At 49.8% G+C, this 9,995-nt stretch overlaps 1 long non-coding RNA gene across 1 annotated transcript; it reads left to right on the plus strand.

Annotated features, from left to right (window-relative positions):
• Positions 1-6,287: 6,287 nt before the first annotated feature.
• Positions 6,288-8,128, plus strand: LOC136564850 (uncharacterized). Its single transcript, XR_010784765.1, has 2 exons — positions 6,288-6,561; positions 7,735-8,128. It is a non-coding gene; the product is annotated as an uncharacterized lncRNA (long non-coding RNA).
• Positions 8,129-9,995: the final 1,867 nt, after the last annotated feature.

The following is a 9,995-nucleotide window of genomic DNA, read 5'->3' on the forward strand; positions in this document are numbered from 1 at the left end:
TAACTCCCACTTTCCCAAGGTACTGCAAACAGCCTCAAGTTTGTAATTTACTTACGTATCTTCACCTTTTTCCCAACATTTTTTACACCAACTTCTGAACTTTTTGTCTGTGTAAAATCTTTATGAGAGACAATATGTATAAGGGATAAAATGCTTTATTGAAAAGATTATTGATTTTTTTTCAGCCAAGCTGCTTGTACAGCAGTTCCAGGTTGCTGTCCCAGCAGGGAGAGCTCAGTCTGAGAGGGGCTGAGGTGGGCACTGAGCAGGTGTGGACGTGGGGCCCTGTGGTGCTGCCCGGGCTCACGGGTGTGCCTCAGATCCAAGCTGCACTTTGGCTCTTGAGGAGCCTCAGTAAAACTTCAAGCAAATGGAAGCTGAAGGGTGGTTGCTCCTTCTTTTCCCAGAACACATTGCTTACACCTTTCTCTCTTTTTTCTTCCATTTCTCATCTTTTTACTCACCTGCTTTCCTTCCTTTTTTTCTACTCTCCACTTACCTCAGAGGAAAGAACCTAAAACGCATAAATACACGATGTCTTTTTTAGGCTGACAAAGGGACAGCCTCATCCTGCAGCACATCCTGCCCGGGCAGCTGGACACTGGCACTGGACAATGGCTCCTGGACAATGGCTCCTGGACAATAGCACTGGACAATGGCACTGGACAATGGCAGCTGGACAATGGCAGCTGGACAATGCTCCTGGACAATGCTCCTGGACAATGGCACTGGACAATGACAGCTGGACATTTCAGCTGGACAATGGCACTGGACATTTCAGCTGGACAATGGCACTGGACAATGGCTCCTGCCCCTCCCCAGTGCCACAGAGCCACAACCCCCAGGACACGGGCTCAGGGCTCACGGAGTCTCTGCTGGAGACAGGGAGGCTGCAGCAGCACACACCATCCATTCTGCTTTGGGAGTGCTGGATCCTTTATTATGAGCCAACCACTGAAATAAAACCAATCCCATTTTATTAAAAGCCCAAAGACACAATTAGATCTCCCAGATTATGCAAATGACGTGCAGCCCTCTGACTGCTGGCAATTTGCTGCACAGCCCTCTGTGCTGCAGTGCCCGGGAGCCCTGGCTGAGCCTCTGCCAGAGACCCTCACCCTGCTTAGGGACCCTGACCCCCTTGTGCAGCTCCAGAGCCTGCAGCCCTGATAAATATTCCACAAAATATGAACAGCCTATTTTCTCTTGCTACTCTGACCTTTTCCCCAAGACATTAGAATGTGCTTTTTGCCAGGTACTGTGCACATATCCCCAGGGGTCAGGGACCTACAGGGCTCCATTAACTGTCAGTGGGGTTTTTTTCCCTGATGTCAGAGTTTACCCCTAGCTAAGCTAATGCATTGAAGAGAGTCTTGGCAGGGGCAATAGACATCGTGTCACCGAGGGCATAAAGGGCAAGGACTGGATGGAAAAACCTGGTGGTAGAGCTTAATCAGCAAGTAAAGACCTGAAGCCAGGCTGTATTTGATCAGAGGGACCCCACAGACACCTTGTGCAAACAGCAGTGGCTGCTCTCCCTCCCCTCTTTGCCCTGTCCCCCAGAGATGATGGCCAGGGAGCAGAGGGTGCTGCTGGCAGTCCTTGCCCAGCACAGGAGAGCACCAGAGCAGCCTCACCAGAGCCACGTCCCTGCAGAGAGCACCCAGCTCTGAGCTCTGGGGCTGCCTGCAGTGCTCAGGCGCTCCTCGGGGGGGATAAGTGCCTTCTCTCATTCTGTCCTCTATTTTCTCATTTTTGACTTTTATGGTTTTTCATTTACAAGTCTAATCAGAGAGAGGCAGCAGGATGGAATGGCGCAATCATTCACCATGGATTAACAATTGCGTCAATGGCCTACAAGTGTCTGCAGCAGCCCCAGCTCCTCCAGCCAGGGGAGGCTCTGGGAGGAAAGAGCAGGAAGGAGCTGGGAATACAGAGGTGTGGTGGCCCCAGGTGGGCATACCTGCCTTGCAATGGACCAGCATCCCCCAGGAGCTCCCCTCGCAGGGAGTTCTCAGCGGAGGCAAGGGGAGCATCTCATCTCATCTCATCTCATCTCATCTCATCTCATCTCATCTCATCTCATCTCATCTCATCTCATCTCATCTCATCTCATCTCATCTGCTTTCAAAGAGCTGCCACCCCTGTGACCCCAGCCCAGCTCTCTGGGTGCCACCAGCCCGGATCCACCATGCCTGGGTACCCTGGTGCAGCCAAAGCAGGCACAGCCCAGGTCTCAGTGCCCTGAGCTGGGGCTCCTGTCCCAGCACACCCTCGGGAATGCTCCTCACAGCTCTACAGCCCAGGGTTTAATCTCCAAAGCCAATTTTTCTGCAGGAGAGAAGCAATGAAGTTAATTATATTGGTAAGAACACTTGACACCATTTGAGTGTGCAAATCCCTGTCAGTGAGAAGAACATCCCGCCCAAACAAGGGGGTGATTTCAACCCCCTCGATTGCAAAAGTAATTAAGGGTACAATTAAGCAAAGCATGAAAAACATGAGTTTTTTTTCAGGCCTTGTGTCAGCACTGTATTGAATGGAGACCTGGCACTGGTGTCACCCTGTCCCACAGGGCTGGCACAGCTCGAGCTGGGCTCCCAGCACAGCACCAGCCCTGCCAGGTCACCCTCCCTGCTCTGACACAAACTGGCTCTGCAGCCCAACAGCCTACAACTGCCTTTTCAAGAGCAGTCTGAAGTTAAAAATAGTTGACATTTTGGAAGTGACTGCAAGGTAAAATTCAGGCTTCCAGTAGGTTTATAGCCATCAGAAAGGGTTTTGACTGCAAAAGTGTGCAAAACATGATTGCTGCTAAAGACCACAGCTGAAAAAATGCCACATGTTTATAACTGCTGTATGCCAAATCAAATACAATAGATTTACTATCAAGGGAAGAATAGATTGGCAAACATGGTAAATCACATTCCCCCATGAAGTTTATTAAGCTCCAAGGCACTCTGGGAGACAGAAGGCTGAAGTGAGTGGAAATTCTGAGCCTTCCATCTTTGTCTTCCATGTAATTTTAAACTTCTGTCAGCCCAAAAGGGGCAGGTGATGGTACCCGAATGCCCACAGGCATGCAGCTCCATGACACAACTCCTTGCACCCAGCCCATAACTCACCAGCTTTAACCCTCCTCTGAAATGACATCTATATAAATATTGTTAATAGCACTAACATAATGTTAAGTCAGGTTTTACTGGACTCCCTCATACACCCTTTGGATTTATTAGCTATAGGATTTGAAGTAAATTTTTATTAGCCCAAGTTAAACCAAGCTACCATGGGCTTGGCTTTTGGGCTTTCTTTAGCCCATCTTTCTTCTGTTATTTGAGCTTGGGCCCCCTTTTTGCAGCCCAGCGCTTCCTCCCTCAGACCGAAACGTCCTCGGATAAATCTTACCCATTGAAATATTTATTAATTTTCCTAACCAATGTTGATCTCATAAATTACCAAGACTTTTTCATGAAATGGTTATTAACATCCATGGCTGTATGTTAATGGCTTATTGACCAAATATGGGATAATTAGACCCTAGGAGCACTGGCCACTGTGATCTATGAGAAGCAAATTTGGCCCTTATTACACCAATGACCTATTTAATATCTACTGATGAATTTAAGGTAGAATCACAGGCAGAATTTGTTTCAAGGAGCTGCCCTCCAACTAACGAGCAGAAAGATTCTTGTATAAAATCTATTGATCCAGAAAAAAATATGAACAAAAATCATTTTTTGTAACTGATGATTAATTGGCTAAATTCATCTTAGACTGAGATGCACCAAGAAAACACCAGTAGCCAGATACCTCCTGGGATTAACTGAACAATGAGTCCATTTGACTAGAGGGCCCTGTCTTCTCTTCCAGCTTTGTAAGATTTAGGTCCTAATTTAAACTGTGGAGATTTATACTAATATTTGTAAAGAATTTAAACATTTATCCATGCTGCAGTGCCAGAAACAGCTGTTTAAACCTGCTGCAAATAAGTGACTTGTGCTTGGTTTCAGTTCTGAGCTGCCTGGTGCTCAAGGAGCCCCCTTCCCCATCATCTCATAATATTTTAAATCAAATTACAGTTAGGATAAAGGGAGTCAAAACAAAGCTAGAAAGGAAGGAACACAATTTGAAGCACTTGAGCTGCAGCCTCCTTGTAGGCAGGATGCAGAGGTCTGAATGCAGTTCAGGAGTTAATCTGGGGCTGTTTTTGTGAACACCAAACCCTCCTCAGCTGGTCTGCCTGGCACCGTGGTCCCTTGGCCTGGAGAGGCTTCCATGGAAATGCACCCAGGCACAGCTCAGGCAGGGCTGGGGGCTGAGTTTAAACCATTAATGGTTTTGATCCAAGGGGGGAGAGGCTGGCTGGGTGCTCCCACCACGCTCCCCTTCCCCAGCCCTGCTCTGGCTGCTCCTCCCTGCTCCAGCCGCTCCTTTCCAGCCTGGAGTGGCACAAATGAGGAGAGACTGGTTTGGCAGGTCACAGCAGAGATCCTGTGACACCACTGATGAGGGAGAGGAAACAATTTATAGCCCCAAATAAATGTTATAGCACCAATATCAGGCAGCCACCACTTCTTCTCCCACTCACTTTAACTTTTAGGTTCTGCACAACTGCTAACAGTGATTTTAAACTCCTTCTCCTGCCAGATTCAGCTTCTCAGTGAGCAGGAGTAAACCCAGAATGGATTGACTGACTGCTGCAAGCAGGAGTGCTGCAGGTTATCACAGTTCAGACCTTGCCAAGCTCCAGGACGCTACAACGAGGAACGTTCACCTCTACTGCATTTTAAAAATTAAAAAAAACCAAACCCAAACAATTTTGCAGAGCAGTTTCCCCAGCAAGGTGGCACAAAGCAGATCTGCCTGGGGCCAGGCCAGGCTCAGCTCCTGGCTAAGGCTGGGCTGGGTGTGCCCGTGGGACCCCACAGACCCCATGGCAGGAGCCCCCCAAGCTCAGACACTGCAGCAGCACATCACTGCAGGTAAAATAAATCCAGCAATAAATATGGAGTGCAGGAGTGACTGCAAGGAGTAATTCACAGCAGCTCCTGTACCTCTCAATCCACTGTACGGGAGAGGCTGCCTGGGGGAGAGAGGGGAGATAGCAGCAGGTGAAATGACAGGGAAGCTTCCCAAACTGAGTTGAGGACAAGTCTTGGAGGCTGATGAAGGGACAGATGAGAGGGACAAGGGAAAAGCTCCACCAGAGCTGCTGTTCTTCCTCCCTCCACCTCTTCCTCAGCTGCAGGAGGAACAGAGCCTTGACTGATGGATTTTTAACAGCTCCCCTCTCCCAGACTGCTGACCTGAGTCCAGTGAAGGGGCAGGACAAGGGATGACTCCGATGACTCTTCTGGGCAGGAGAAGAAAGGGGAAGAAGAGGAAGAAGAGGAAGAAGAGGAAGAAGAGGAAGAAGAGGTGGTGGTGGAGGAGGAGATGGCAGTGGCTGCTGAACTCTAGCACAGGTCCAACCAAAATACCAAACCTGATGAGAGCACAGACTGTGAACTTGCTCCAGCCCAGGTCTGTGTCTTCCAAAGCCAAGGTCAACAAGGACCAGAAGTGTTGGAATTGAAACCCGCTCCTCAGAGCAGCACCAGAGAGGCCATCCCAGCCCATCCTCATCCTCATCCTCACACCTCCCAGCTGAGCATCCTCCTCACACTCAGGCTCCTGCCTGGGGCTGTGCCAGCAAGCACCTGGAGTTAAGAATGAAATACAAAGAAAAGAGGAACAGCTTCCTCTCCGCTATCTATTGAGTTCAAAAGGAAAATGCTGTAGATCTTGCCTGTTTCTCACAAAAATGGTGTCACTGTGAAATGAATCACCTGGCTGTGCTGGGTGCTGCTTGTTCCAGAGAAATTCTCTCTCCTGCCTCTCCCTGTGCTGCCTCCTCTCCCACCCGAAATCCACTCTTGCCTCTCATGGGTGTTAGAAAGAATAGGTGCAGATTTTAACCTCTATAACAGGCACTAAAGCACAGATATTTGTTTTACTCTGTGCTGGGAAAATGTCCCCAAGGAAGCATGTTAAATTTGGGGTTTAAAAGCACCAATTTAGCTATTATGAGTTTTCTATGCTTTTTCTATTCAGGGAATGTTTGGCTTGAATACAGTACGGAGAAGAAATAAGATCAGCTCAACTGTTTTAAAGCTGATTGACACCTTGGGTTTTTTCCCTTGCAATCTGAAGCGAAAGAAAAAAATATAAAGGGAACCAGACACTCATTTAAAAGAAATTATTTCCTTGCCTACAGTCCCTGATCAGAGCTGCCTGTGCAGGGAGAATGAGATCTCATAAAAACCCTTTTGTGGGTTCTTTTTCACATCATTTTGGTTCAGGTTTTGGTGGCAGATGAACTGTATTTCATCCGAGTTTAAAGGAAATTCAAAGTGAAGTTAAGGAAGTTGCTGTAAATGAGAAAAAAAATTCCCAACAAACCCTTTCATTCTAGCTTAACATATCAGCCAAACCAGGAAACAGCTGTAGCAGAAATATTGTTTTTAATAATCGGAGAAAGCAGCGGAGCCGCAGCTTTTGTTGGAACAGTGACCCCCAATGGTGAGAGCGACACGGCCGAGAGGAGAGACCTGGTGGGGATGGGGAGAGATGGGTGGGGATGAGGAGAGATCAGGGTGGGGATGGAGAGAGACCCTGGTGGGGATGGGGAGAGAGCAGGGTGGGGATGGGGAGAGAGCAGGGTGGGGATGGGGAGAGACCCTGGTGGGGATGGGGAGAGAGCAGGGTGGGGATGAGGAGAGATGGGTGGGGATGGGGAGAGACCCTGGTGGGGATGGAGAGAGATGGGTGGGCATGAGGAGAGGCTGGTGGGGATGAGGAGAGATTGGTGAGGGTGAGGAGACCCTGGTGGGGATGAGGAGAGCAGGGTGGGGATGGGGAGAGACCCTGGTGGGGATGGGGAGAGCCGGGTGGGGATGAGGAGAGATGGGTGGGGATGGGGAGAGACCTGGTGGGGATGGGGAGAGATTGATGGGGATGGGGAGAGCAAGGTGGGGATGGGGAGAGATGGGTGGGGATGGAGAGAGATGGGTGGGGATGGGGAGAGCAAGGTGGGGATGGGGAGAGATGGGTGGGCATGAGGAGAGGCTGGTGGGGATGAGGAGAGATTGGTGAGGGTGAGGAGAGCCGGGTGGGGATGAGCCCTGGCACGGGGCACCACAGGCTGCCCCCCTGCCCCTGTGCCCCACTGACAGACCCCATGTGGGGCAGGGGGTCCCTGGGGAGTGGCCCTGGCGAGGAATTGGCAGCAGGGGTCAGAGGGAAGTCCCGTCCCAGGGCGTCCCTGTCCCCCAGGCACCATGGGGGTGAGGGGCCCTGGCAGGAGGGGGGCCCACGGTGGCCCATGGGCAGCGTGGGGTGGGTGGGTGGCTCTGGGCACAGCCCTGGGGGTCTGGGGACAGCCCCAGCCCGGGCTCTGGCTTCCTGCTGAGGGCTGGAGGAGCGCCCTGGGCTCTGGGAACGCTGCTGCTGCTCCTGCAGCCCCGAGCCACGCACAGAAGCGTTCTGCTCTGCCTCTGTACAAGCGGGTGTCAGGTTTGGGCAGCTGCAAGGGCAGGGGGTCAGGAGAAGGGGCCCACGGGGCTGCCATGGCTGCGGCACCGCTGGGTTTGGCTGCGCCGCTCCTCGGGACCGGCGCGGTGGGGGCAAGATATTCCTTTTCTTTCTGGTCAGTACTCATGGGCTCGTGGTTGAACGGTTTGTTTATCCTGACAGAATGTCATCCGCCTGGGCTTTGATTTTGCAAATAATCCACCTCCAGCTATGGATGCTCTCACTCCAGGATGGCTGAACCTTCCCCACGGCCGCGGGGCACGGGCAGCTCCACGGCGGCTGAGACGAGAGGGAAGGGAGATGCCCTCGTCCTTCTCCCTCCTTTTGAGGAGTAAACAATAAAGTTTAAGGCTTCCCAGAGAAAATTTGTAAAAATGTGAGAAGACAGTAGAGACCAAATAATTATCCATAATCAATACAGTTAAAGTCAATGGACTCTGCGTGTCCTCTTCTAATAGACTTTGTTCTGGGCTGCACCTTGACAGTTTATTTAGAAATATGAACTTGGTAAGGAATGGCTATTTGACTATGTAATCTCGTTAAACTCATAAATTCAGTTGGTCTGAAGTCTATATCATTGAAGTCAGCTGGAACTAAATGTTTTGATAGCTAAAAAATGGTTCATTGAAGAAAATTCTGAAATAATGGGACTAATAAGTTGCCAAAATAACTGTTTACGAGTGCCTAAGCGAAATTATCATAAGGCAAGGGGAAAAATTCTTGACCCACATCTTAAATTCTTGCTTAGTCAAGTTATGCAGGCAAATAGATTGTAAAATGGGACATGTTTATAAAATAAAGCTGATTAGTGATGTTGGTGTCTTATACAACCTACATCCAGCATTAAATCAGATTAATTTATAGGTGATTTTGTTGATGAGCACAAACTGATGCTCCCATGGTGTGAATTTCAATAACTTGCTTTCCTCTTTGGAATCCATAATTCTATTATTTGAGACACTTCATTGTTATAGATAACACATTTTAAGTGTTATTATTTATGCTGTTTCATCTTGTCACTTAGGTTCTTGCTCAAGTTCATTAATGTATTGTGCTTCTCCCTGTACAAGAGGGTGCAGGGAGAGCAATTGATTTTAAGTCCCTGTAATGAGTGATGATATCACGCGTGTTTACCACGGTGACACCACGGACGAGATGCTAATGCTGCACAGATAAACATGATGTCATTTCATGCAATTAAACACTTAATATACAGCAGGTAATGATTTGGTAAGCTTGGCACATGCAAGCACTGGCTTTTAATCTTATTAACAGGGGTAGGATGACGCCACAAGTGATCTGCACATACCCAGACTGTATCAATAAAATACAGCCTCGGTCATTCTGCTGTGAGAGGATGGAGGTGCCAAAAATATGTCCTGGGCAGTTTTTGTAGGATCTAGGAGGAGATGTCAGATGGAGCCCAGGCTGCAAGCAAACAAGTGCAGGGTTCCTGACGTACCTGGAGCTGCTCCCCCAGGCTGCAGCTGCAGCAGGGGCTGCTCGGCGTGGCACAGGCTGCTCCCTGCAGCACTGAGCACCAGGGTTCTCATTGCCCCGTGTCCCACGGCTTCTGTCAACCTCTGTGGCCCTTCCCGTCCTGGTGAGCCCCTGTCTGTGGCTGCTGCCCGCTGACACCACAGCCATGCTGTGGGTTGAGTGTGTCCTGCTGCTCCCTGGGCAATGTGTCCCAAAACTGCCCTTGGCTCAGCAGCTGCAGTCCTGCCCCAGAGCCCTGCAGCTCTGCCCCTCTCCAGCTCTGCTCTCCCTCCTTGCAGATGCTTTCATGGCCTCAGCTCCACAGATGTGGCAGCAAATGGTATCCTTCCACAATAGTCAATATTTCCCAGCTTTGACAGATTAGCCAGAGTAATCACAGATTTTATGTGGCACAATTAACATATCTTTTCTTTACAGCTCTCGCACATGAATTTGCCTGTGCCTAGCAAGGTCAGGCTGTGCTCCAGGCCAGCAGCATCCTGAGGGCAGGTTCCACACCTGCACCAGGGCTGGGGGGAGCCTCTGGTCAGTGGCTGCTCATGGAGTGGCAGCAGAGGCCCCACGGTGAACTGACTGTGGCACCAGCTTCCCCAGCACCTGCAGAGGGGCCGTGTCATCCCCACCTTTTGCAGTTTGGAGGAGACAGGTGTGGATTTTAAGGCCTGATCATTGTACAGCCAAAAAACTGGGAATTTCAATAGTCAAAACCAGAATGGGCTGGGCACTGAGAATGCCCAGGGTACCATCACAGTGGGCATGCTGTGACTGGGACTTGGGTTAACCAGCACATGGCATCACAGAGCAAGGCTCTAGGAACACAGAGGACAAGATTAAATAAAATACCTGGTTTTGTAAAGAGAACAAAACCACACAACGATTTTGTCAGAATTTCTGGAGGTTCTCAATTTTGGAGAAGTGCTTGC

This window comes from Molothrus aeneus, chromosome 19, assembly GCF_037042795.1.
Source record: "Molothrus aeneus isolate 106 chromosome 19, BPBGC_Maene_1.0, whole genome shotgun sequence".
Lineage (NCBI taxonomy): Eukaryota > Metazoa > Chordata > Aves > Passeriformes > Icteridae > Molothrus > Molothrus aeneus.